The following is a 25,983-nucleotide window of genomic DNA, read 5'->3' on the forward strand; positions in this document are numbered from 1 at the left end:
GAGGTGAGACTTGGTGTACTACCAATGAAGCCTCAGACTATAGCAGGTAATGATGTACAACCTATAGAACTGGGCACCGATACGGGGGCGGAGAGGATAGGTTTGTTCTTGAACAGCATGGATAGGCAGGATTGCAATAGACTGCAGAGTTTACTCAGATTTGAATTAGGGTTACCACCTGTCCCACTTTGTGTGGGACAGTCCCTGTTTGGGCAGTTGTGTCCTGACAAAAAATTGTAAAAATGGCAAATGTCCTGAGATTTTAGGACAAAATTATTTCCTATATTTTATGTAATAGTTGCATAAAACAGTTATTCTGTATCTAAAATACCTAAATTTGATAAGAAACAGAATAAGCAACTAAAATGCTACAAGAATAAGCTTTTATTTAGGCAAAAAAGTTAAGTTCTAACCTTTGTACTGACCGTGGGTATGTGTCAGCCTGTAAAATCTGATGTTTGTACTAAAAATGTCCCACTTTGGCCATTTGAAAAGGTGGCAACCCTAGTTTGAATAGCAGGTCCAGGAGGTCAGGGGTCAGGTAGGATTACCTGAGACAGCTAGAGATGCAACTGAGTCAGAGCCAATGGGAGACAGTGTTAGAGGTTAGGGGGTTCCACTATAAGCAATAAGCAATCGATGATGGTCTAGGGTCTCATCCAGGGGAATGGCATGCCACTCAGTCCTTTTTGCCAGGTAGGTCTGCAGTTTTTATTATCCCCCCCCCCATCATTTTGACAGTCACAGAAATTATTTGGATGGCGGATTATGTTGATGTGTTTCAACTGATTAACACTGACTTTTTGACAGCCTTAGTGACTTTGTGCAGGAAAAGACAAGGTATGTTTAGGGCACAGACCTAGGACAATTGGACCCTGGACTATATGTATTATACGGCAGTCATTTTGGAAAAGGATAGTTCACAGGCTTTACTATTGCTTGCTTTTTTGTTGATTCGGGAGGAACAACCTTTGCCTGCTGATAATGTGTAGACGTAGTACAATCAGCATTTCCAGAAGTGAGAAGCTGCTGACAAAACCATGCGTTATAGAGTTAGACTTAGAGGTCTTTAGCTTGTGACCATGTAAATGCAAGTGGAAGTCAGGTTAAGTTTGGTAAGAATGTAAGTGTCTGTGCAGAGATTAGCTGGTCTTTTAATTGGAGTAGGTGTGCTATTTTGCATATGTTTATTCTACTTGAGTGGAGGTCATATTGCTCAGACATGCTGGCATACAGAGGTTTGGCTAGGGCAATCCAGCACTTTGCCTCAGGATATAAGTGAACAAGTAGTTACAGGTCAGCAGAATTTTTGTGAGACAGGTAATTTTCATGGCCAGAGGGTAACACCCCCCTTTCTAGGATTGGCTCGAAAAGCAGTGTTCTCACCATCCTCATTAGGGTGCTAGTTTTGAGATGGTTTCTGTAAGATTTTCTCAACTTTGAGTTAATGAGGGAAGTTATAACTGTTTTTCAGTATGTCTTCTGTATTAAATCTGCTGTCAGAGGGAGTAGTAGTGTATAGAAATTTAAAATCTACTGAAGGGAAGTCTGATATTTTGCAAGCATTGGTTGATAAAGAGGTTGAAGGAGGAAGAATCCTGGGCCCATTTGAAAAAGCACATTTGCAGTTTTACAGATTACCCCCAGTGAGTTTGTTGCCCAGAAAGAGGAAGGCTGAATTTCATCTGATTCTTCACTTGTCATATCCTAAACGGGATTTGGATAATGATCCCGTTATTACAGCCGATGGGCAGGTGCAATATGCATCTCTTGATGACACCATCTGGATTATTAAGGAATATAAAGATCCATGGCTCATGAAGTTTAATATTGAGGCTGTTTTTCAGTTGTTGCCTGTTAAATTATCGATCAGCCATTTTTGGGCATGTTTGTGAATTGTAAGTTTTATGTTGATAAGGCCATGCCTGTGGGTTGTGCTGTTGCATGTGTCGCATTTGAGAAATTTAGTTCATCGTTAGAGTGGATATGGCAGCAGCGTGTGGCTGGGTGATCAGAAGGTAGTTTGTTATTTAGATTACTTTTTTGTGGATGGGGGAAGGGCAAGATAAAGCCCTGGAAGATTTAGCTGCCTTTACCTCCATATGTGATGAGTTAGGAGTCCCTTTAACAGCTGATACGTTTGAAGTTTCTAGTAAATAATTACAATTTCTGGTTTGATGCTAGATGTAGAGCATGGATTTTTTTGTCTGCCTCAGGAGAAGTTGTTGAAGCTGAGTGACAAGAATGTTTGGATCCAAATGAGGGATAAGGTCAGGAGTAGGATGCAATCAAATTGTTAGAATTGTTGAATTTTGCTTGCAGGACTATTGCATCAGGTAGGATATTTTGAACAGCAATTGCCTATTTACTGAGAGGAAGCAAGAGAAAATGACACTGGGTGAGAGTTACAAGACTAGTTAAGGAAGAGTTAAGTTTGTGGGTATCCTTTCTTGAACATTTTAATGAAGTGTCATTTTGGCAGAAAGAGTGGGTGTCACAGAAGCATTTAAGTTTGTTTATGGATGTGGCAAGAGCACATGGTGTGTGAGCCTTGTTTGATGGGGAATGGTTTGCAGTTGGTTGGCCTGAAGGGTGGTCAGGTGAATAGAGATGGGATGTGGCCTTTTTGGTGATTATGACAATTTGGGCTGCAGCAGTGGTATAGAAGTCTAAGTTGGTAAACCAAAGAGTGAAGTTTTACTCAGATAACAAGGCTGTGATCCAGGTTTTGACCAAGAAAACTGCTAAGTCTCTTTTAGTATTGATGGTCTTACTTAAGCTTATTTTACTAAGTTTATTAATTAATTGTACCTTTTCAGCAAGATATGTAATGGGTAAGATCAATCATATAGCCGACAGTCTCTCTTGGCTTCAGTTTTCCAGGTTTCAGTTGCTAGCACTTTCAGCAAGGGACAAGTCCGTGATGATTCTGGACAAGGTGTGGAACACTGGAAATCCACACAGGGTGATTAATACAGCACTCATGGGCCAGGTCTGCTTGGAAGGCATATAATTCTGATTTAGCTGTATTTTCATTGCTTGTTTGTCACGTTGCCAGCTGAGCATTGGGGATGATCATTAGAGCTGGTTATGCATTACATAGTACACAGGTGGCATCTGAGTGAGGCAGTTAGAGTAACCAAGGTTCATTTGTTAGCAATCAGCATAGCAATCAAACTGATCGGTTTGGAAGATGTGATGAAAACCTTGGTAGTGTTAAGAATGTTGAAGGGTTGGGAGAGGGTGAGTAAGAATAACAATTGGCATTTCCCAGTAATGAAGCAGGTTCTCAGGGTTTTGTTGAAAGGTTTGTAGATGGTGTCACAAGACTTGGTGGATTACATGAGTTATGCAACACTGGCAGTAATTTTGTATGTTTTAGCTTTTAGAGTGAGTGAAACATTGGGGTCAATGAGATGGAAGGATGTTTGTGTTAATCATTCTTGGGATACTGACTTGGCTTAGTCAATCAAAGACTGATCAGATGGGGCAAGACAGGCTGGTGGTGTTGCCTGAAGAAAGATAAAGATTATTATGTCATGTGGCTTGGATTAAAGATTTAAAGGGAGTTTTTAGGACAAAGGACAGGAATTGTGTCTTCCATAATGGGAAGGGAAGAATCATGTCAGCACCACAATTTGTTAGTAGGGTGTGACAGGCATTAGATTGTCAGGGTTTTGGAGGAAATAGATTTTCTCTCATTCTTTTCAGATTGGGATGACGTCTAATCTTGGTAGAGGAGGGGCAGTCGATACAGGTTATTAAAAGGGCAGGATGTTGGGCTTCTACAACTTATTTAGATTATATAAGATAAGGTTGTGTTAATACATTTTTTGTTTGTTTTTCAGGTGGAACAGTTGTTATTCTTGGTCACTCGTTTGTATTTTGGTGGAGAAGATATCAGTTATGAGGGCTGGAGGAAGTCTGTTGGTACTTTCAAAAAGCAGGTGGAGTGTTGCTTTGTTTTGAATTTAGAGGTTTATGTTGGCAACAGCTGTTGGATAAATTTGAACTGATAAACACAATGGCTGGAGTTCCCAGGATTTTGATAATTCATTTAGGGGCCAATGATTTAGGCTAGGTAACTGAAAGATAGCTGTTGGCTTGTTTGTAAGACAATTACATCATCATATGGTGGCGTGTGGTCTGAAATCATACTAAGATTGGTATGTAAGCAGGCTGGCTGCTTTGTGGGAGCAGTTAGGCATTTTGTGAATCACAGAGTATCTAGGACATTGCGTGATATAGGCATGGTTGTAATTAGACATTAAACATTTGATGATAGGGACCCAGTGTGGTATAGGAAGGATGGCATGCACTTACGTGAGATAGGTTTAGACTTGTTTAATGTGCAATTGGCTTTGACTTTCAGGATTTTGTTAAACATTTTGATAGGGGAAAAGGCGAACAGCCTGAGTACTGACTGATGGGTGAAGAGGTGCTCAGGTTGAATCTCTCTTCTGTTCCTTGTTCCTCCTTTTAATTTGATGAGGTGAGCTTAGGTATGCTGACTCATGACTTGGGTATTTAAGTTAGCAGAAGATGTAACATGCTTGTGTTCACTGAGGGTGAGTGGTCAATTCTATCTGTAATGTTGGTTTGTTTTCGCTGTATTTTAACAAATGTAATGAATGTTTCAACATTTATTGTGTTATTATTCATATGTGGTTTGGTCAGTAAATCAGTCACGATGCCATAACTGCTGTGGTTCATGTCAAAGGGTGCTTGGACAAACAGCTGACAATCACTTTACTTTTGTCCAGCCTAGTGCATGCAGAATCCATGTGCATAACTCTGAAGTCACCAATCACTAGTACTGGGTAACCAGTACTGGGTAACCAGTACAAGAGCCTAGTTCATAATAGATAAGACAACTATGACAGCCTTGTTGTTGACAATATAAATACCACTACGTTCTGTGCCTCAACTTAGTTGTGTTCTTGTGATTGATTATATTAGTGCCTCATTACATACCATGGAAACCATTATCTCCTTTGTAACTTATAAAAGTTTGGAAAAGCGTGGTGGAGTTGCCATTGTTTACTCTAACCACCTTACTCTGACAACTCCTAATAAAACTATCCCGTCCTTTTCCCCTGCTGAAATATTGACAGCCAGCTGTGTACTTAACACCCATACCACCATCACAATAGTAGCAATCTACATTCTCCCAGGGGATAACTTACCCCTGCTGGGACGGCCAACCTTGTACTTAACACCCATACCACCATCACAATAGTAGTGATCTACATTCCCCCGGGTCATAACTTACCCCTGCTGGGACAGTCAACCTTGTACTTAACACCCATACCACCATCACAATAGTAGCAATCTACATTCCCTCAGGGGATAACTTACCCCTGCTAGGACAGCCAACCTTGTACTTAACACCCATACCACCATCACAATAGTAGCGATCTACATTCCCCCGGGGCATAACTTACCCTGCTGGAAAACATCCTGTCATACTTCTCTCAACATATTCCTAATGAAACCATCATTCTTGGTGATGTCAATATTAACTGGCTAACTCTCTGTACCGCAAATTATTCCTCACATATCAACTTGTATGACTTTACTCAACTTATCATTGATGCCACCCATACCACCAACTCTCATACACACAGCACCCTTATCGACTGGATTCCAGTCTCTCATCCCTCTAAATATCACAATCCTGAAACGCTTCCCAACACACTAAGTGATCACTCCCCAATACAAAAAGTACTTAGATATATCCCTCACTTTACTAAACAGCATAGATTTATCACATGCTGCAAGCTTACTAACTTCCACCCTGGCACCTTTAAATCTCTTCTCTCTAAAGTTAACTGGAGTTTCCTTACCCAACTACCCCTTGGTGATGCTGTCCTGTCTTTCAGCTCCACCTTTCTCAGTATTCTTGACTCACTTACCCCACTTTGCACCGTCCGTATTAAAGTTACTATAGCTCCATAGCTATCAAATTCCACCCACATCCTAATAAAAAATACAGACAGAGCATAGAAAACAAGGACAAAAAAGTTCCCTGCAGACTTGCTAAAATACAAAGAACTTAGAAATCAGACCAAAAAGTGTATTAATAAAGATAAAACAGACTTCTACTGATATCCACCCTCAGACTTGAAATCTAACCCCCCAAAATATTGGAACTCATTGGCAAAGAAGAAGTGGGATTGTCAGAGAGATGAAGAAAGTAGACAGGAGTATAAGGAGATGAGTTCCATGGCAAAGAGAGAGGTGACAAAGGCTAAGGATAAGGCATATGAAGAGTTGTATGAAAGGCTGGACACTAAGGAGGGAAAAAAGGACCTGTACCGATTGGCTAGACAGAGGAACCGAACTAAGAAAGATGTGCAGCAGGTAAAGGTGATAAAGCATAATGAGGGAAACATACTCACAAGTGTGGAGAGTGTGTTGAGCAGATGGAAAGAGTACTTTGAGGGGTTGATGAATGAAGAGAATGAGAGGGAGAGAAGGTTGGATGATGTGGGGATAGTGAATCATGAAGTGCAATGGATTAGCAAGGAGGAAGTAAGGATAGCTATGAAGAGGATGAAGAATGGAAAGGCTGTTGGTCCAGATGACATACCTGTGGAAGCATGGAGGTTTTTAGGTGAAATGGCAGTGGAATTTTTAACCAGATTGTTTAATGAAATCTTGGAAAGTGAGAGGATGCCTGCGTAATGGAGAAAAAGTGTTTTGGTACTGATTTTTAAGAATAAGGGTGATGTGCAGAACTGTAGCAACTGCAGAGGGATTAAATTGATCAGTCACAGCATGAAGTTATGGAAAAGAGTAGTGGAAGCTAGGCTAAGAAGGGACGTGATGATTAGTGATCAGCAGTATGGTTTCATGCCAGGAAAGAGCACTACAGATGCGATGTTTGCTCTGAGGGTGTTGATGGAGAAGTACAGAGAAGGTTAGAAAGAGTTGCATTGTGTTTTTGTAGACTTAGAGAAAGCATATAACAGGGTGCCTAGAGAGGAGTTGTGGTATTGTATGAGGAAGTTGGGAGTGTCAGAGAAGTATGTAAGAATGGTACAGGATATGTACGAGGGTAGTGTGACAGTGGTGAGGTCTGTGGTGGGAGTGACAGATGCTCTTAAGGTGGAGGTGGGATTACATCAAGGATCAGCTCTCAGCCCTTTCTTATTTGCAATGGTTATGGACAGGTTGACAGACGAGATCAGGCAGGAGTCCCCGTGGACTATGATGTTTGCAGATGACATTGTGATCTGTAGTGAGAGTAGGGAACAGGTGGAGAAGACCCTGGAGAGATGGACATATGCTCTAGATATGAAGAGGAATGAAGGTCAGCAGGACTAAGACAGAATATATGTGTGTGAATGAGAGGGAGGATAGAGGAATGGTGAGGATGCAAGGAGTAGAGGTGGTGAAGGTGGATGAGTTTAAATACTAGGGATCAATAGTTCAGAGTAATGGTGAGTGTGGAAGAGAGGTGAAGAAGAGAGTACAGGCAGGATGGAGTGGGTGGAGAAGAGTGTCAGGAGTGATTTGTGACAGACGAGTACCAGTAAGAGTGAAAGGGAAGATCCACAAGAAGGTAGTGAGACCAGCTATGTTATATGGGTTGGAGAGAGTGGCATTGAAAAAAAGGCAGGAGTTAGAGCTGGATGTGGCAGAATTAAAGATGTTAAGATTTGCACTGGGTGTGACGAGGGTGGACAGGATCAGGAATAAGTATATTAGAGGGTCAGCCCAGGTTGGAAGGTTTGGAGACAAAGCTAGAGATTACGTTGGTTTGGACATGTGCTGAGGAGGGATGCTGAGTATATTAGGAAAAATATGCTAAGGATGAAGCTACCAGGTAACAGGAAAAGAGGAAGGCCTAAGATAAGGTTTATGGATGTGGTGAGAGAGGACATGCAGGCAGTTGGTATGACAGAGCAAGATGCAGAGGACAGGAAAAAATGGTAACAGATGATCCACTGTGGCGACCCTTAATGGGAACAACCGAAAGAAGACGATGATTAAATCACATACTACATCCTGGTGATCCCTGCTCCCCCAATCCTTGTCCTGATAAGACTTCCAAAAGATACTGCCTCCACCTTCAACACATATTTTATTTATTTATTTCCCATTTGTTAACTGGGTTAGTCCAATTGAGATTGCAAACAAACCCATTTTCAGTGGAGACCCGAGGGGAAAAGCCCCAGCAAACATAAGTAAAGATAAAGTGACAATATACAAATATTAAATAACAATCACAACACAAAATAATTGTAAAAAAGAAAACGTTATTAACTATTTACATTACATTGATAGCAAGCAACCCATTTTCAGTAGAGACCCAAGGGGAAAGAGCCCCAGAAAACATAAGCAAAGATAAACACACAGGACAAAAACGATTAAAAATAACAATGCAAATACGAAATTAATTATAAAGAGAAAAAGAAAACAAAAAACTATGAACATTAAGGGTTGCGCTGATAGCAGTGGTCTAAATTTATTAAATATAAGAGTAAAAACTAAAGGATAACCATTCAAAAGAAGGACAACGTACGGACATTGATAGGAAGTGGGGGGGCATAGTGTGGGGAATGGGAGGGGGAGAGAAAGGAGGGGGCTATAGGAGGGCTGTAGTAGCAGAGCTGAGGGTTTAGGAGGTTAGTTTAAGCAGAAGTTACTAACAGAGAAAGAAAGTTAGGAGATGTAACAGGTTATACACTAGGACAGACTAAAAATACGTATGGCCAAGGCTACGGCATAATTTCAAGTTTAGTAGGTGGGATTTAAGCTCCTTTTTAAAACAGGGAAAGGAAAGGTTGGATCTAATATGGAGAGGGAGTTTGTTCCAATTCAGTGAGACAGAGTGCTTGTAAAGTAGTTTGCCAATATTCCTTTTGGGTTTATAAACTGAGAGAAGATGCTGATCAGCATTCCGGGGAGGCTGGAGGGGGAGAGTAGAGAGTAACATGGGAAGTGAGAGCAGGGCAGGCAGAGGGGTTGCTGAGTATGGAAAAGGTAGTGTGGAGTTGCAATTGTAGGAGAAGGTGCAGAAATTCCGGCCACTAAAGTTTGTTTAGTGAGAGGCAGTGATGCAACGAGAGTGGTTGGTTTAGAATAAATCTGGAAATGTTGTTGCATGTTTGTCCCAGTTTCTGTATTGAGGTAGTTTGGCTATCAGTAAGGATGGGGGAAGCATACAGAAGGCTAGGTAAGAGAAATGTCTGCACAAGAGTGCATTTAGTGGCAATAGTGAGGAATTGTTTATTCCTATAAAGTAGTCCAAGCTTTTGGTGGGTTTTTTGATGGCTTGTTGTATGTGCAAGTCAAATTTTAGGCGATCATCAATTATTACTCCAAGGAGGTTGGGGTGTGAGGCAGGGGAGATAGTGGTGCATCCAGGAAGGAAAGAGAAAAGTTGGCTTTAAGATGAGAGACTGTTTGAGGTAGGAAGAGAAATAATTGAGTTTTCTTCAGATTAAGGATTAGTTGATTATTTCTGAGCCTTTTTTTCCAACAGAGATAAAGGAATTCTGTTAGTGTGTGTAGTTCAGAGATAGTATTGGAGACAGATAAGAGAGTAGAGTCATCTGTGTATTGGATTACAGATGAGAGATTGCAGGATGAATGTAGGTTGTTGAGAAAAATGTTGAAAAGGAGTGGTCCAAGTATGGATCCTTGGAGTACTCATGTTTGAGCAGCAAGAAAGGGTGAAAAAGCCTGCTGCCATCTAACAGCTTGTTTTCTGCCAGTAAGGTAGGACTGGAACCAACCAAGAGTAGGAGGAGAGAGGTTTAGTTCTGAGAGTTTGTTCAGAAGGATGGGATGAGACACAATGTCGAAAGCTTTAGAGTGATCAAGGAATAGACAGGAGATGAGGAGGTTGTTGTCCCTAGCTTCTGTAACCTTCTGAATAACGGATAGTAAGACAGTCGAGGTACTGTGTTTAAGGTGGAAACCATGTTGTGATGATATTTCATTGACTTTATATCCAAACTATTTAATCCCAGTGCCAACTCGTCTGCCTTTAATAATATTTCAAACCACTCTCTATCAAATCCCACTATACTCTCATCAAATTATTTTTCTCTCAAACCTGTACCCACTAGCTACATCAAATCCCTACTTTCTAAATTCAAACCTTGCTCAGCTTCTACCAACAACATTCCTTCCCTTTTCTTTCAGTTAGCTTCTGACTGTCTTGCTCTCCCTGTATTGATCTTAATCAACCACTGCATTTCAGAGTCCAAAGTCACTTTAATATGGAAACAATTCTTCACTCTACCAATACATAAAGGAGGTAACTCCTCAGACATCACTAATTTCAGACCAAATGTCATCCTGTATCCTCTCTCTAAAGTTTTAGAGAAATGCATATATAAGCAAGGTATACACTACCTACTCTCTGAAAATGTGATCACACCTACTCAACATGGCATTAGACCAAAGCATAGTACTACTACTGCCCAACTATCATTCCTTAATACTATATCCTTTGCCAGAGATAACAACAAACTTGTCTCCTGCCTATTCTTAGATCTCTCTAAAGCTTTCAACACCATCTCTTACCCTCTCCTTCTGCACAAACTAACTAACCTTAACTTCTCCCCTGCTACTGTTGCATGGTTTTCCAGCTACCTTATTGACAGATTTCAAGCAGTGAAGTGGCAATCTGCACTCTCCCCTCCTCTTCCAGTTAAAATGGGTTCCATCCTTGGTCCACTACTTTTCAACATCTTCCCTAATCTTTTTTATTCTTCCTGTTCTCAGTCATCACTGGTCCAATACGCTGATGACTCTGCTGTCCTCACTATTGCTAACACTCCCTCCGAACTCAGCTCTACAACACAGACTTCCTTTAACTCAGTAACAAACTGGCTCTCTGATAACTAGCTTATCTTTAACCCCAAAAAACGAAGCTACTGCTTTTTCTTCCTAAAAACTACAACCACATTAAATCCACTTTCACAATCCTGTCCCTCATTAACACACACATCGAGATGGAAACTAGCACTAAACTCAGTGGTGTCATCACTGACGACCAACTTAAATTTGATCTACACATTAACAACTGTATCAAGAAAACTCATCAGAAACTAGGGCTCCTCTACTGTAACAGAAGGTTTCTCACCAGTGAAGCTAAAATAACTCTCTCTTATGCCTACCCCATACCCAGTCTATTATATGGTTCTCAAATTATTACTTTCCTCAAATCTACACTCTTTTCCAAACTTGAATCTGCCTACAAGATAGCCAAATTTGCAGCCCATCAGACTTACAAGTCACATCACTGTCTCTCACTCAAACACCTTAACTGGCTTGAACTACCTCACCTTCTTCTCCCTCAACTCCAGATCATCCACTCTATTCTTTATCAGCCTTTTTACTGTCCTACCCTATCATCTGTCTTCTCCCACTATTCACCTGCATGATCTCACCAGACCTCTAATCTAGATCTCCTACAAATCCACAAACTTAAAACTAAGAAAGGATGTAATCTCTATAGCTATAATCCTTCCAAGGCCTGGAACATACTCCCACTAGCGATCAGGTCAGTCAAGCAACTTATTTGATTCAAGCTAGCCACTAAAGAATACCTTAAACAGCTTATCAACCCTAACTGCACACCTCTATCTGCCCCAACTTATGTAACTTTCTCTAACTCTCTAGACCTTGTCTCACATTAACTTCTCTGTCATAAGCACATTACATACATTCTTATCTGCATAATGTAAGATTTCACATCTGGTGATAAAACTATTGTTAGTCCTTCTGAATGATGTAGGATTCTAAATCTGCCAGACATAATGATTTGTTTACTATAGTAAATCCCTGTTTTTCATGTATATGTTGCTTTGAACATTTTCTGTAAACCAGTTGTTGATTGTTTACGTATTTTTGTAAATGATAATCTGTAGAACATGTGTAGCTTTTCTCCCCGGGCCTCTACTAAAAAAGGGCTACTTAGCTCAGTCGGACACACCTGGTCAACAAATGTAAAATAAAATAAATAAATTTTACTGACTAGACTTCATCTGGTTACAGCTGTGGAACTACTGCTACTGTTCTGCTGAGTGTAGTGTTATTACATTTAAACTCCAAACAAGTACAGTTGACAGGAAAATATAGCAGTCGATTGTTCTTTGCTGGCTTTTACTTGGTTATTACATTTAATTTATATCACATTGTTGCACCATGTAATTGCAAGAACTATTTCATGTAATACAACCTTGCTGTCAATTGCTGATGGTAGGTAGACAGAAATTAAATTAATCTCGCATATTGATTATACTTTTGATCACTGGTTTTCCTGCACTGTTGTGTGTTACTGATCTCTGTACTATTGCAACATTTAACGCTGCTGGTCTACATGACTGTACTGTACTAGAGTGTATCAGATTAACTATCTTTTATAGGTTTGCTGCTTCTACCAATTATTGTATTGTTACTGCATCATAACAATATATTTTACAGTTACTGCACTTGGGACTTTGTTAAGACTATCTAAAGCTGATAACTATATAGTTACTGAACCTGGATACATTCAGTTAGACTAGCTATTCCCCATTACAACTGCAAGTTAAATAGACCCCAGGATGTTCTATGGTTTCAAACATTGATGGCAGTTTATCTTGCATTTGATCTCTGATCTTGTTCCATTGCTGTGGGTGCATATTGTTCCACTGTTACCAAAACTAAAGCTACAAACCTGAAATCTTATTGTTTGCAGATAATCTAATGTGAACTATTACAGAGGTACATTACTCAATAAAAGAAACATTCTGTATTCTAACATGGTTTGACAGTATCTCATGAAACAAGCACTCTTCTTTTAAATACAAAATGAATAAGATGTTTTTCAGAGTATAATGTAAGTGAGTATAACCAACATTTTACACATTTAGAAATAACTTTGTAGAAAATTGTGAATATATAAAATAAAAGAATTATAATATAATTTTAAATGATATAAACAGTTTGGTAAAGAGATGGAACAAATGATTCTTCACTTTTCGGGAAAGACTAGAGATTATTATAATAGTTGTACTGCCAAACATATTATACATAATTCAGGCTACTACAATTACACCAACTAAAACACACCTTAGATATTTTAAAAAGGCCTTTTTTAAAATATTCATGGTATTCAAAAAGCTAGACATGAATATAAACATTATATCATATTATGGACGGCGAGAGCATGTATCAAATTCCCAGACATTGAAACATATTCCTCGGCAGTTTTATTCAAAATCATTACACAATGGTTGGACAAACGATACTCAGCTTAATGGAAAGAACTTCATTTTATAAACATTATTTATGAATTTATAATTTGTTGGCAGATAAATGTTAAATTGAGTATAGTTTATAAATCAACCAAAAATGTGTCTGTGATTTCATGTGAAGTAATTGAGATTTTTATCTTTTACATTTAATGAAGTTAAATAAAGCTGAGCAAATTTTAAGCACTTTATCTGCAAATAAGTTTACTTAAATTCTGCTTCAGCTGACTAATATCATTTTGTATAATAAAAGACTTCATAAAATGTTCCAAAATAAGAAAGATGTCTAGGTGGGGACAGAAAAACGTGTTAGATCAATATAATTATTTTAAGTATCCTTAAGTGAAATTTGTGCAAAACCTTAAAGAAGAATATGGTATAAAAATAGAAGACTGCATATTAATCCAGTGATTAAGAGTAAGAAAACATTCATAATAAGAAAAAGGCAAGTACTGTATCAGATCAACATATTCCTAAACTATTAAAATAAATATGTCAATTTTCTTACCATTATAATATATGAAAGTCGTCTCTGATTTATTTAAAATCTTAATAATATATAGAAAAGACTTTCCTCACTTGTCTAGAGGAAAACAGTTTCTAGTACTTAACAAATAAGCACCTATCCAGGCATGTCTAAGGGTCAGCTTGTGGTGTTTTCTCCTGTCTACCTGATGAATCTGGGCATCTTGGGGCAATGCAGTAATTGCCTCATGTACACAGACAACCCTCTCCTCCTACCACCCAACACTACAACCTGTGAGAGATGCACTTATATAGACAAACTGGAAGCAAAGCTCTCTTCACCTAAGACTGGACTAGACAGTCAAGACGAGAAGGTAAACACATGCACCACACCACACTCAGCACATAGTCCCTCAAAACCGACACCACCAAAACACACACATAGAAACACAAAACACACACCTACATTCGCGGAGGCTATCAGTAAAAACCTGCCCAAGCAACAGTGACCTCCAAAGCAAAAACACAAGCAATCTCCACCCCCCCCAACACAACCCAAATGACACATAGCCCAAAAACTCAGTGTGCCACTCAACCACAGCCCATAAGGCATAACAACGTACCCAACACTCTAGTCATAGGTGACTCTATAGTCAGGCACACTGATGTTTCACTCACCAGGCTAAACAAGGAGAAAGTTACTTTCAGCTGCCTGTCGGGTGCCAGGATCTGCCACATAACGCATGCACTCAGGTCATTCCACAGCAATTACAAATATGACTCTGTCATTGTCCATGTTGGTGTGAATGACCTGAGACGTACCTCCTTGGACTACATGAAAAGGGACATGGAGGAGCTGTCCGATCTTGTAGCTCAGGCAGGTATGATCCTAGCCCTGAGTAGCATCCTGCCATCACCCAGAATGATACCACAGTACAAGGATAAAATGATTGACTTCAACAATTGGCTAAGCTTCTGGTGTCATTCTAAGGGGATCCAGTATCTGTCTGCCTGGAATGACATGATTGATAAACCACGATGCTTTGCCAGAGATGGCCTGCACCTGTCACCCCTGGGATTCCGGATACTGGCTAAGGCTCTAGCCACCCCTATAGTGCCTTTTTTAGGCAAGGTTCAAATGACAAATTCACCACCCTAACAGGTACAGACAAGAAGAATCTGAGGGTATTGCTACTCAATGCTAGAAGTCTAAACCTCAAAATGCACTCACTCGAGGCACTCCTTAAAATGGAGAACATTGACATCTCTGCAGTGACAGAGATCTGGTTCAAGGCTCCAGAGAGTACCCCTGCATTACCAAGCTATAATTCATACCACACCTTTCGGCCACCTAACCTGGACCGAAACACTAAAGGTGGACCTAACCTGAACCGAAACACTAAAGGTGGAGGTGTGTCCATATTCATTAAGGATATTGCTTAGCATAATGCATCCGAGATTATCCAAGTGCAACTAACTCTGGGCAAGACCGCAATCCAAATTGTAGCCTGCTACAGATCCCCCACCATGCCCCAGGATTCCCACTCCTCATTTCTTAATATACTGGAAAATATTAGGGTACAACCTAACACCCTAAAAATGGGCGATTTCAACTACCCTACCATTAACTGGGAAAACTACTCATGTACCAACCTTTGGGCTCAACATTTTCTGGAATTCATAAATTTCAATGCCTTGGATCAACTTATCCACACCCCCACCAGGGGCAGCAATATCCTAGACCTGGTTATTACCAGCATGAGCAACTGGTGCTCCACACCAGAGGTCAATTCCTTGTTGGTCAGATCCAACCACAGGCTAATCCCCCTAGACATCCACATCCCTCCCCTACCCCCCATTCGGGAAACCACAATAAAAAAATTCTCCAAAGCCAACTTCACACTTCTTAAGACAGAAGTGGCAAACTTCATGACACCCATGCTGATGGATAATAGAGGTATGACTGCTGAATCCTACACAAATGCACTTTATAAGCACTTACACAAGTGCATGGATCATGCAATCCCTAACAGAACCAATATGCTATCCTCCAAAAAAAGGAAGCCAATCTGGAGGTCCCCTGCCATAAACAAACTCTACAACAGAAGAAAGAAACTGTTGCAAAAAAGAGTAAAATCCCATGATTGGAGAAACTCCCTGGTCAGCCTTTGTAAGAAGCTAAGATCCCTCATAAAATCCTCCAAAGCTAATTATGAAAACAAAATCGCCACTGACTCTAAAGACAACCACAAAGCATTCTATAGCTATGTCAAGAATCTCAATGGCAACACTCAGATCTGCTCTGAGTTACAGCACAATGGCACTAAATATACAGAACCAACTGATATTGCCAACATCCTAGCAGATAGTTTCAGTGCTAACTTTACCCCCCTGTCATCCCCTAAAGGGTCCATCTATATACCAGAAGAATGCAAAGTTCCTGTAATCATAGCTGCACAGGTAAAAAAACACACTATCCAAAGCCAAGGACACAGCATCCTGACAACATCCCAGGCTGTGTTCTACATGAACTACAGAATGAACTGGCACCCCACCTAAGCACCATGTTCAATCATAGCCTCACCTCAGGCTATGTGCCCACTGAATGGTGCACAACGACAGTTAGCCCACTCCACAAAGGGGGAGCCACCACAGACCCCAGAAACTACCGCCCCATTAGCCTAACAAGCCTGGTCTGCAAGGCTATGGGATGTATCATCATGGAACTTATAAACAATGACATTGGTAATCTCCAAACTCAGGACTCCACCCAGTTTGGGTTTGTAAAAGGCAGATCATGTCTCCTAAACCTGACAGACTTCTTTGAAGCAGTCACCAAAGCCGTAGATGAGGGTAAGGTGGTTCACATAGCCTATCTAGATCTTGCCAAGGCTTTCAACACCATCCCCCACTCTGGAATTATAGATAAACTCACTAAACTAGGTATAAATCCCTATGTCACAAGATGGGTTGCCAACTGGCTCACTGACAGAACCCACACTGTGAAAGTAGCAGACTCCAAATCCAACTTCAGACCAGTGACAAGTGGAGTTCCACAGGGTTCAGTCCTGGGTCCTCTCCTATTTGGTATCTACTTCTCTGAAGTACAGGCCAACACAGAAGGTCTTTGGCTAACGAAGTTCGCAGATGACTGCAAACTAGGAGCCATAATCAAAACTCCAAAAGATGTGGACATCCTACAAAAGGGCCTCGCTGAGACAGATGCCTGGTGTCAAAGCCATGGCCTCAAGCTCAATGCCAAAAAGTGCATCGTCATCCCTTTTGGTAAAAACTCAGTACCCATGAACTACCACATAGGTGGCAGTCTACTTAACACTGAAAATGTGATAAGAGACTTTGCGACACAGGTTGACAGTAGTCTCTCCTTTGATAATCACATCGCCACAGTAGTCAGGAAATCCTTCTGCATGGCACACCTCATCACAAAAGGTTTCTCTTCCAGGAAAAAAAAGGTCATTGTTCCCCTCTACTAGTCACTCATTAGACCCATTATAGAGTACAATGCCCCTTTTGGTATGTACCTCACAAGACATCTACAACAATTGGATAGGCCACAGAAATACCTCACAAAGAGGATTACTGGCCTCAAACAGATGCACTATGCAGACCGTCTCAAAAAACTGCAGCTTTACTCTGCTGCATGTCACCTCCTCAGAGGCGATCTCTGCCTAACACACAAAGCTATGTCAAACCCAGAGCTTTTAGACATGCTCCACTTAAAGAAATCCCAATCCCTATGAGCTACACGGTCTAGGGACCTAAACCTTGTCACCACAATAAACAGAACATGCTGGAGGGATAGATTCCTGTCCCAGAGACTTCCCATACTCTGGAACAAACTACCTATCTATATCAAACAAAGCTCCTCATTAGCACTCTTCAAGAAAAACCCTGATGATTGGATGGGAGATAGGAAATTCACCCCGGGGATCACTTCTGTGGCTGTGCTTGACAGGGGCACAGGAAAATAATTTTCTTGGGTGGTGAAAGCCAGGGTACCTTTGGCTAGGCTTATATAGGCCCTAGGGCCAATAGCTTAGTACCTATCTACCTATGAACCTATGAACCTATGATTCCAAATCTATAATAGATGGCTTCTCAATATGAAAATGAATTTATATCTTACTCAAGTAATGTATGTAGGTCTGTTAGGTAGAGGCATACAAGACAAAATCTGGATTACATGTACTGGCCTCAGACAGTTGTAATTTTGGTTAAATGATGTTTTATCTTTAATATACTGCAGATTATGAATGATTCTCAAGAGTAATTTGTTACAGTGGATGCCATAAGCTCATTCTTCTATTGCACATTAGTGCTGGTTTCAGTTTATACACTGTAGCAATTTAGAGCCTGGTTCTTCATTTTACAAGACTTATTTGAATTTAATAAGCATGATTTAATTTTTTATGGAGGCTGGAACCTCAGTTTAGGTCCTTCTCTAGCCAGACTTGGACTGCCCTTACTGTCGAATGATATCAATATGCAGTTATTATCATATTACATTAATGCTTATAATCTCTTCAGTTTGTGTTCTGTTGTGCATACAATAGGAAAATAGTTTACATTTTTCTCATCTTTGCATAGATGATGACGAAGGACTGATATTTTGTTGGCCAGGAACTTCTAGAAGCATAAGCTCAGAATCCAGATCTTTCTCACAAAATGTATTCATCCAATTAAAAATTACTACAAACTCACTCAGATTGGACACAACTTAATGGTGAAATCAGCTCCTATTTCAAAATGTAAACAGCAAAAACTAATTCACCATTTACATAACTTCAAGATGAGGATATTTTATTAAATATTAGGCGGGATGCATTTAAATCCACGTTGAAACTATCTTGATTAACAAAGCAGTATATATCAAAAAGAATCAGTTAAATCATATTTCTAAAGTCAAAAGTCATATTTTCCATCTAAAAAATAATCTCCAATCCAACTTTGATTCATAATTCCTAGTAGTATAAATTCACATAATTACATGCTTCCTAAATTTTGGTTTTCGCTTCAGATTTCATGCAAAATAGGTCAAGTGGGCAGCTACACCATCTAAACTACCACATAATCTCTTGCAATTGCATCACAGTTTGACTACTACATTATCACTGATAAACTGTTGTCTTCATACACAGCCTGAATCAATTATAAACAATATTGCAGAATTTCTGTGGAATTATATGCTTCAAAATTGTCTTGCATTAATGAAAATGACACCAGTATTTTTTATCCAGTTTCTTCCTAAATCAATTTCCATGGAATCATTTCTTGAAATTAGACTACCATATAATGCTAGAGGAAAAGGTAGAGGCAATATCAACATCTCAAGTTATGTAAAGCTACTGCACTGCATGATTTTGAGACATCTTTGCTTAAAATTATTAATAAACAAAGGTTTCTGCCATTCTGTTCAAACTATACAATCATATTTATTTATATTTTATTTTATTTATTTTACATTTGTTGACCGGGAAAGTCCAGCTAGACACATGTCCATTTTCAGCAGAGTCTTGGGGAGAAAAGGTCCATTTTACATACAATATGCATACGAATCAGGCATAGTAAGATTAGTGAATACATATAGTACATCCTAGGTTCATAGGTAGGTACTAGGCTATCTGCCCGAAGGCATTTATAAGCCTAACCAGAATGTGTTGGCTTTCGCCGCCCCCTTACATTAGTTCCCTGTGCTTCTGTCCAGCAGAGCCACTGAAGTGATCTCCGGGGTAAACTTTCTGTTTCCCATCCACTCATCAAGGTTTCTCTTGAAGAGGGTTAGCGAGGAGCTCTGCCTAATGTAGATTGGAATCTTGTTCCAAAGCATGGGTAGTCTCTGGGACAGGAATCTATCCCTCCAGCATGTCCTATTTATTGTTGTGGTGAGGTTTAGATCCCTAGAGCATGTGGCTCGAGGGGATAAGGTTTTCTTTAGGTGGAGCATGTCCATCAATTCTGGGTTGAACATGGCCTTGTATGTCAGGCAGAGATCACCTCTGAGTAGGTGGTATGCAACCGAGTACAGCTGGAGTTTCTTCAGTTGAGCTGCATAGGGCATCTGTTTGAGGCCAGCGATCCCCAGCTGTTGCAGGTCTCTTGTAAGGTACATCCCAAATGGGGCATTGTTTTCTATGATAGGTCTGATGAGTGATGAGTAGAGGGGCACAATGACCTCTTTTTATCTGGCTACGAACCCTTTTGTTATTAGGTAGGCCACGTAGAAGGATTTTCTAACCACTTTGGCAATGTGATTATCAAAGGTGAGAATACTATCTACATGGGTCCCTAGATCCCTTATTACATCTTCGGTATTTACAGGACTACCACCCATGTGGTAGTTTGTAGGTACTTTATTTGTTCCAAAGGGGATGACTATACACTTCTTGGCATTTAGCTTGTGGCCATGATTTTGACACCAGGTATCCGTCTCAGTGAGACCCTTTTTGGAGGATGTCTGTGTCAGCCGGAGAGTCAATTATAGCCCCTAGTTTGCAGTTGTCTGTGAACTTCATCAGCCATAGTCCTCCTGTGCTTGCCTGTACCTCTGAGAAGTATATGCCGAACAGGAGAGGGTCGTAGGACTGAGCCCTGGGGAACACCACTTGTAACCGGTTTAGAGTCAGACCTAGCTCCTGCAACTCTCACCATGTGAGTTCTGTCTGTGAGCCAGTTGGCAACCCATCTTGTGACGTAGGGGTTTATGTTCAGGCTGGTGAGCTTGTCTATAATACCAGAATGGGGAATGGTGTTGAAGGCCTTAGCGAGGTCTATGTAGGCTGTGTATACCACCTTTCCCTCATCTATAGCCTTGGTAACTGTCTCAAAGAAGTCCACCAGGTTTAGGAGGCATGATCTGCCCTTAACAAAGCTGAACTGGGTAAGGTCCAGTGTTTGGAGGTTCCCAATGTCTCTGTTAATGAGTTCCATGATGATGGGCTCCATAGCCTTGTAGACCAAACTAGTCAGGCTTATAGGGCGATAGTTCCCGGGGTCTGTTGTGGCTCCACCTTTGTGGAGCGGAATAACCGTTGCTGTGTGCCACTCTATGGGTACATAGCCTGTGGAGAGGCTGAGTTTGAACAGTGTGTTTAGGTGAGGGGTTAGTTCATCTTTGCGCTCATGTAGGATACAGCCTGGGACACCGTCCAGTCCCATTGAGGCTGTGTTTTTGGCTTTGGAGAGAGCTGTTTTAACCTGAGTGTCTGTGATTTCAGGGACCCTACATTCTTCTGGTATGGTTATGGACCCTTTTGGGGGTGCAAGGGGGGTGAAGTTTGCACTAAACCTGTCTGCCAGGATGTTGGCAATATCGGTCAATTCAGTGTATTTTGTGCCATTTTGCACTAACTAGTTGCAAATGTTAGTTATACATCACATATGTTTTTTGTATAACTATCATCAATCCAACATTACATAAATCACTCAGTTCCTGCCTTCCCTCAAGTCTAACTTCTCATTTTTATTTATTTTATAATATCATGTCAAAAACAAATGAGTACAGATACATATACAAATCAGTTAAAAACTATTTTTATTCTTAAACCAAATATAGATTTGTAGCTTATTAGGAACTGTCAACCTATATCTCAGATAAATCCAAATAGTAAAATTTATTAAATGGTAATAATTAGAAACTTTTTCCTTCTAGTTATGTCACCTTAAAATTTCAGTTGAATTTTATTGCAGCAAGACATACAAATAACACCATCACTATGAATGAATTGCAATAATCAACATGAAGTATTTGCTCTGGATATGTCTGACAATAAAATGTATACATGGTTACTTTCTATGAGACATTTTAAAATAGGTTTTCCAGACAGCTGTATTCAAACCATGAATGTAGCCTCATTAATTAATGTTTTATATCATTTTACCTCTACTTGTTTACTATCAATAAGAGATCTCCTTCAAAAAACTCTTCCATGGGCATTATCAGACATTACTGGAGACCATTTCCGCACTATCTTTTTATCCTATTCCAGAACCTTGCTTATTTTTAAATCTTTAACACTCCAGAACTTAAGTTTTCCAAAGCAAGCATTGTCATTAAATCATTTGCAGATGATGTGCTTCCTGAAACCATATAAATATATTGATAGTTTACTCCATTTAATTAAAAACTATGGTATAGCATCAATCTAAAAACTAGACATTGATAAAGTGAAACTTGATTATTTGTAAACAAAAATATTGTATTACTATATTGCATTTAATGTAATATGTCCATATGAGTGCAATGTATGTCTTTTGAAATAATTTTGTAATATATATTATTCATAGAATCCTTTTATGATATAACCTGGTGCTTTTCTTCCTAGGCCTCCACTAAAAATGGGTACCCTGTGGGCCCAGTCACACTTTAACAGGAAACAATTGGCAATAAATAAATAAATAAATAGATCTTTTTTTCTGTGAGTGCCATGAATAATACATTTAACTCTTGTTTGTTGTAGAATATAAATATTTCATTTAATAAACTCAGTCTGATTTTCATACCTACATCTGTGTAAATTTTAAATAAATCATAGAAAAGTCAGATGCGGACCTCAACAACTAAACATATGCTGTGCTTATAGTGTGCGTGTTATATTTTTTACATTTTTTCTTGCTGCTTTAAAAGTTACTGGATTTTTTACATTTTTATTTTCTGTATTTTTTTTATAATTATATATACTTTCCACACTCTGTTGCATTATACACATTTCCAGTTTTGCACAGACAATTTGTTCTTTGCCTACTAATGCCTTCTTCACTCTCAACCACATTCAATAGACCCTATTTGGTCCACTAAGACTGTTGTTGTGCACATGGTAGTGCACTGGTTTGTATTCAGTAAGCAGCTCTACATGGTGTGTGGAGCTGCACAACCATGGTAAACACAATGACATGCTAATTATAGTATAAGCAGCTGAAGTGTATGCTATTCAACAAATCCAAGATGGAGGAGCTATTCAACAAGCTATACAGTGACTGTGTAGACTCAGTGCTGGTTTTCCCTGTGAATTCCAAAACCTATTGAAGTACAGACAGGGAAAGGGGTCAACACAGAAAGAATGCTAGGGGCTACTGTTGTTTTAATTCATGTGTATGTGCAACAGGCTAAAGTCTATGCTGCTACTAATAGACAAAGGCCAAGAAGAGGAAAAGTTTTCAGACCCTGTTTAACTTATCACAATCTGCATGAGATGGAAATTGTAGAGTGCTACAGGTTAGATAGAGACACACTATAGGAACAGCAACCTCTGCTGTCCTTAACTCAGACCCAGGGCAAATTGAGGGGAACCAATACCAGTGGAGACAAAGGTATGTGTAGCAATTGAAATTTTAGCTACAGGAACCTTTCAGAGACCAACAGGGGACATGTTGGGGATGTCACAGGCATCTGCATCCAGGATCCTCCATCAATAAGTGAATTCTATTCTTCAACATGCTGGTGACCACATGTATTTACCCCATACTCCTGAGAACAGGGCGACAAATATGCAGGAGTTTTACCCTGTAGCATACTACCCTGATGTACAGGGTGATATAGATTGTACACATATAGAAATAAAAGCACCAGCTGGGAAACAGGAAAGGGTTTACATAAATAGAAAAGGCTTCCACTCTATTAACTGCCAAGTTGTGTGTAATGCTAAGGAAATCCTCTTAAATGTGTCTGCTGGCAAACCAGGCAGTTACCATGATTCACATATCTGGCACGCCTCCCAACTATATCAGATGTTCACTGGGGGGATATCCCACATGTTTATTTACTGGGGGCTGCAGGTTAAGCACTGGAACCATGGCTGATGATTCCCACTAAAAATGCACAGATGCCTGCTGAGGAACACCATAATGAGGCACATGCTCAAACCAGAAAAATTATCGAGTGTGTGTTTGGGCTGAAGTCGTGGTTTCAATACCTAGCTACATCTGGAAGAACCCTGCAGTACAATCCATATATATGCACTGAAATCTTCACTGCTTGTGCCATGCTTGTAAGACCAAACTATGTAAAAAGTACAGTTAGCAAAACAACATCACAAACACAGATATGCTAAGCGCTAAGTCAGCTAGGCACCCTGTGCATCAGACATAAAGATTATGTATCCCTGAATCCAGAAGACAGAAAACAAGGATATGGAACAGTTATCATCACTTACACAGGGTGTTGTGGGGGGGGGGGGGAATGAAGCCTAGGCTGACACAAAATGTAAGTGAGGCCATGTGAGTAAGAAAGAGAAACAGGCAGACATTTGGATAAAGTAACTAATGTCCACTAAGACATAATGAGCTTTAAGCCTCATGACTGAACCATGTAACTGTTGTGTGTGTGTGTCTGTATGGGTCCTCCATGTGAAATTGTTGTATGAGTGTCTTCCAGAACACAGCCAAGCTCTGTGCTAGCTTTACGTCTTGGTATGTTGCACAGGTGTGAGCCATGCATGATAAAGGTGGCAGTTCATCACTGTCGTACTGACTGTGGGAACTGGTGGTGCCAGGCAATGCACTAGCATGTCCATGCCCATGGTCAGTTGCAATGCTGCTACCCAAACATGACTGATGTCTGGTGGACAAGCTGTCCTCACAAGGATGCCCATGACCACAACCCCATCATTTGCCACTTCTGGGTATGGACACCTCAACTACAGATGGAGCAGTGGAAGTATTGTCACTATGGAAGCATAATCAGGCATGGTCATGTTGGCTAACATCAGATGATGTAGCTGACCTATGCTCACATGGATGCCATCCCCCTCCCAGCAGATGCTCCATCACAGACACCACCCATTCAAATGTGTCATTCATCCAATCCATTGAATTGGCAACATGGTGGAGGCAGTCACACATGTCAGCCTATGCCACATTTATAACACTAAGCATTTTTCTGGAGGACCTATTGGAGCATACCTGCACATCCACGATGGCCCTAAACATATGTCGAGTGGCACAGGAAGACAAACCTGGGTCAGGTACAGGATGGACAGCAGGCCTCCACCAAGCACCCCTAATAGCCCTTCTGTGTGGCACCTCACCCATACTTTGGTTCAGGACAGAGTCAACAGACAATGAAGCTGCAGTAAACCACACTACCCTGAACAAGTGTCTCACTCTCCAGCAGTCCAATATCTGAGGTCTTACTGGAATGGGTTTGTGTAGCCCTACTGACTGTGTCCAGTGGAATTACAAGGGATACCTGAATGTCAACCTCAGTGCCAGATTCAACCTCTGCACCCCCCTGACTGTGCCTCTGTTTGCCCACCATCATCATCAGATTCTCCTGATACTCTGACATCAGATAGTAATAGTCCTACACTTCCACTGTCAGGATCACCTATGATAATAAGCAACAAACTATTAGCTATGTCCACAGCCTCAAAGGCAACACACAACTGTGTGCAGGGCCCATTGTAAGTGTAGCCACCTATACTGACCCAGAAGATATTGCAAACTCCCTGGCTGATAAATTCAGCTCCAACTTTACTCCTCCCTTTCCCTCAACCTTCCCTCAGGAAATATCATCAAATGTAACTCCACCTACTATCACTGGGGAAAAGGTCCCTAATGCTCTCTCTAAGACCAAGAACACTGCATCAATGGGCTCAGACAATATCCCAGGATGCCTTATAAATAGCATGAAACATGACCTATCAGGGCCTGTGGAATTACTGTTTAACCACAGCCTCCAAATAGGCTTCATGCCTCATGAATGGAGAAAGGCAACAGTCATCCCTCTGCACAAAGGTGGGCCATCTACAGATCTTGGAAACTACAGTCCCATAAGTCTCACTAGTCTTATATGTACAGCTATGGAAAGAATTATCATGGAGATGATCAATAAAGATATAGTAAACCGTCAGACACTGAACTCAACCCAGTTTGGTTTCGTCAAGGGCAGATCATGCCTACTCAACCTGTTGGACTTCTTTGAGAAGGTCACCAAAGCAATGGATGAGGGCAAAATCATTCCCACTGCCTACCTTGACCTGGCCAAGGCATATGACACAACACCCCACTCAGGCATTGTTGACAAACTCAAGAGGTTAGATACAAACACATATGTCACCTAGTGGATAGCCAACTGTCTCATAGACAGGATCCAGAAAGTTAGAACTGGGGAGTCCACCTCTGCAAACAGGCCAGTCACAAGTAGATTCACTCAGGGATCAGTCCTTGGACTGCTCTTTTTTGTCCTTTACTTTTTAGAAGTCAGGGCTAATGTCAGTGATCTCTGGCTGACTAAATTTGCAGA

The sequence above is a fragment of the Protopterus annectens genome, chromosome 6.part0, assembly GCF_019279795.1.
Source record: "Protopterus annectens isolate FY-2018-M chromosome 6.part0, PAN1.0, whole genome shotgun sequence".
In the NCBI taxonomy this organism is placed as follows: domain Eukaryota; kingdom Metazoa; phylum Chordata; order Ceratodontiformes; family Protopteridae; genus Protopterus; species Protopterus annectens.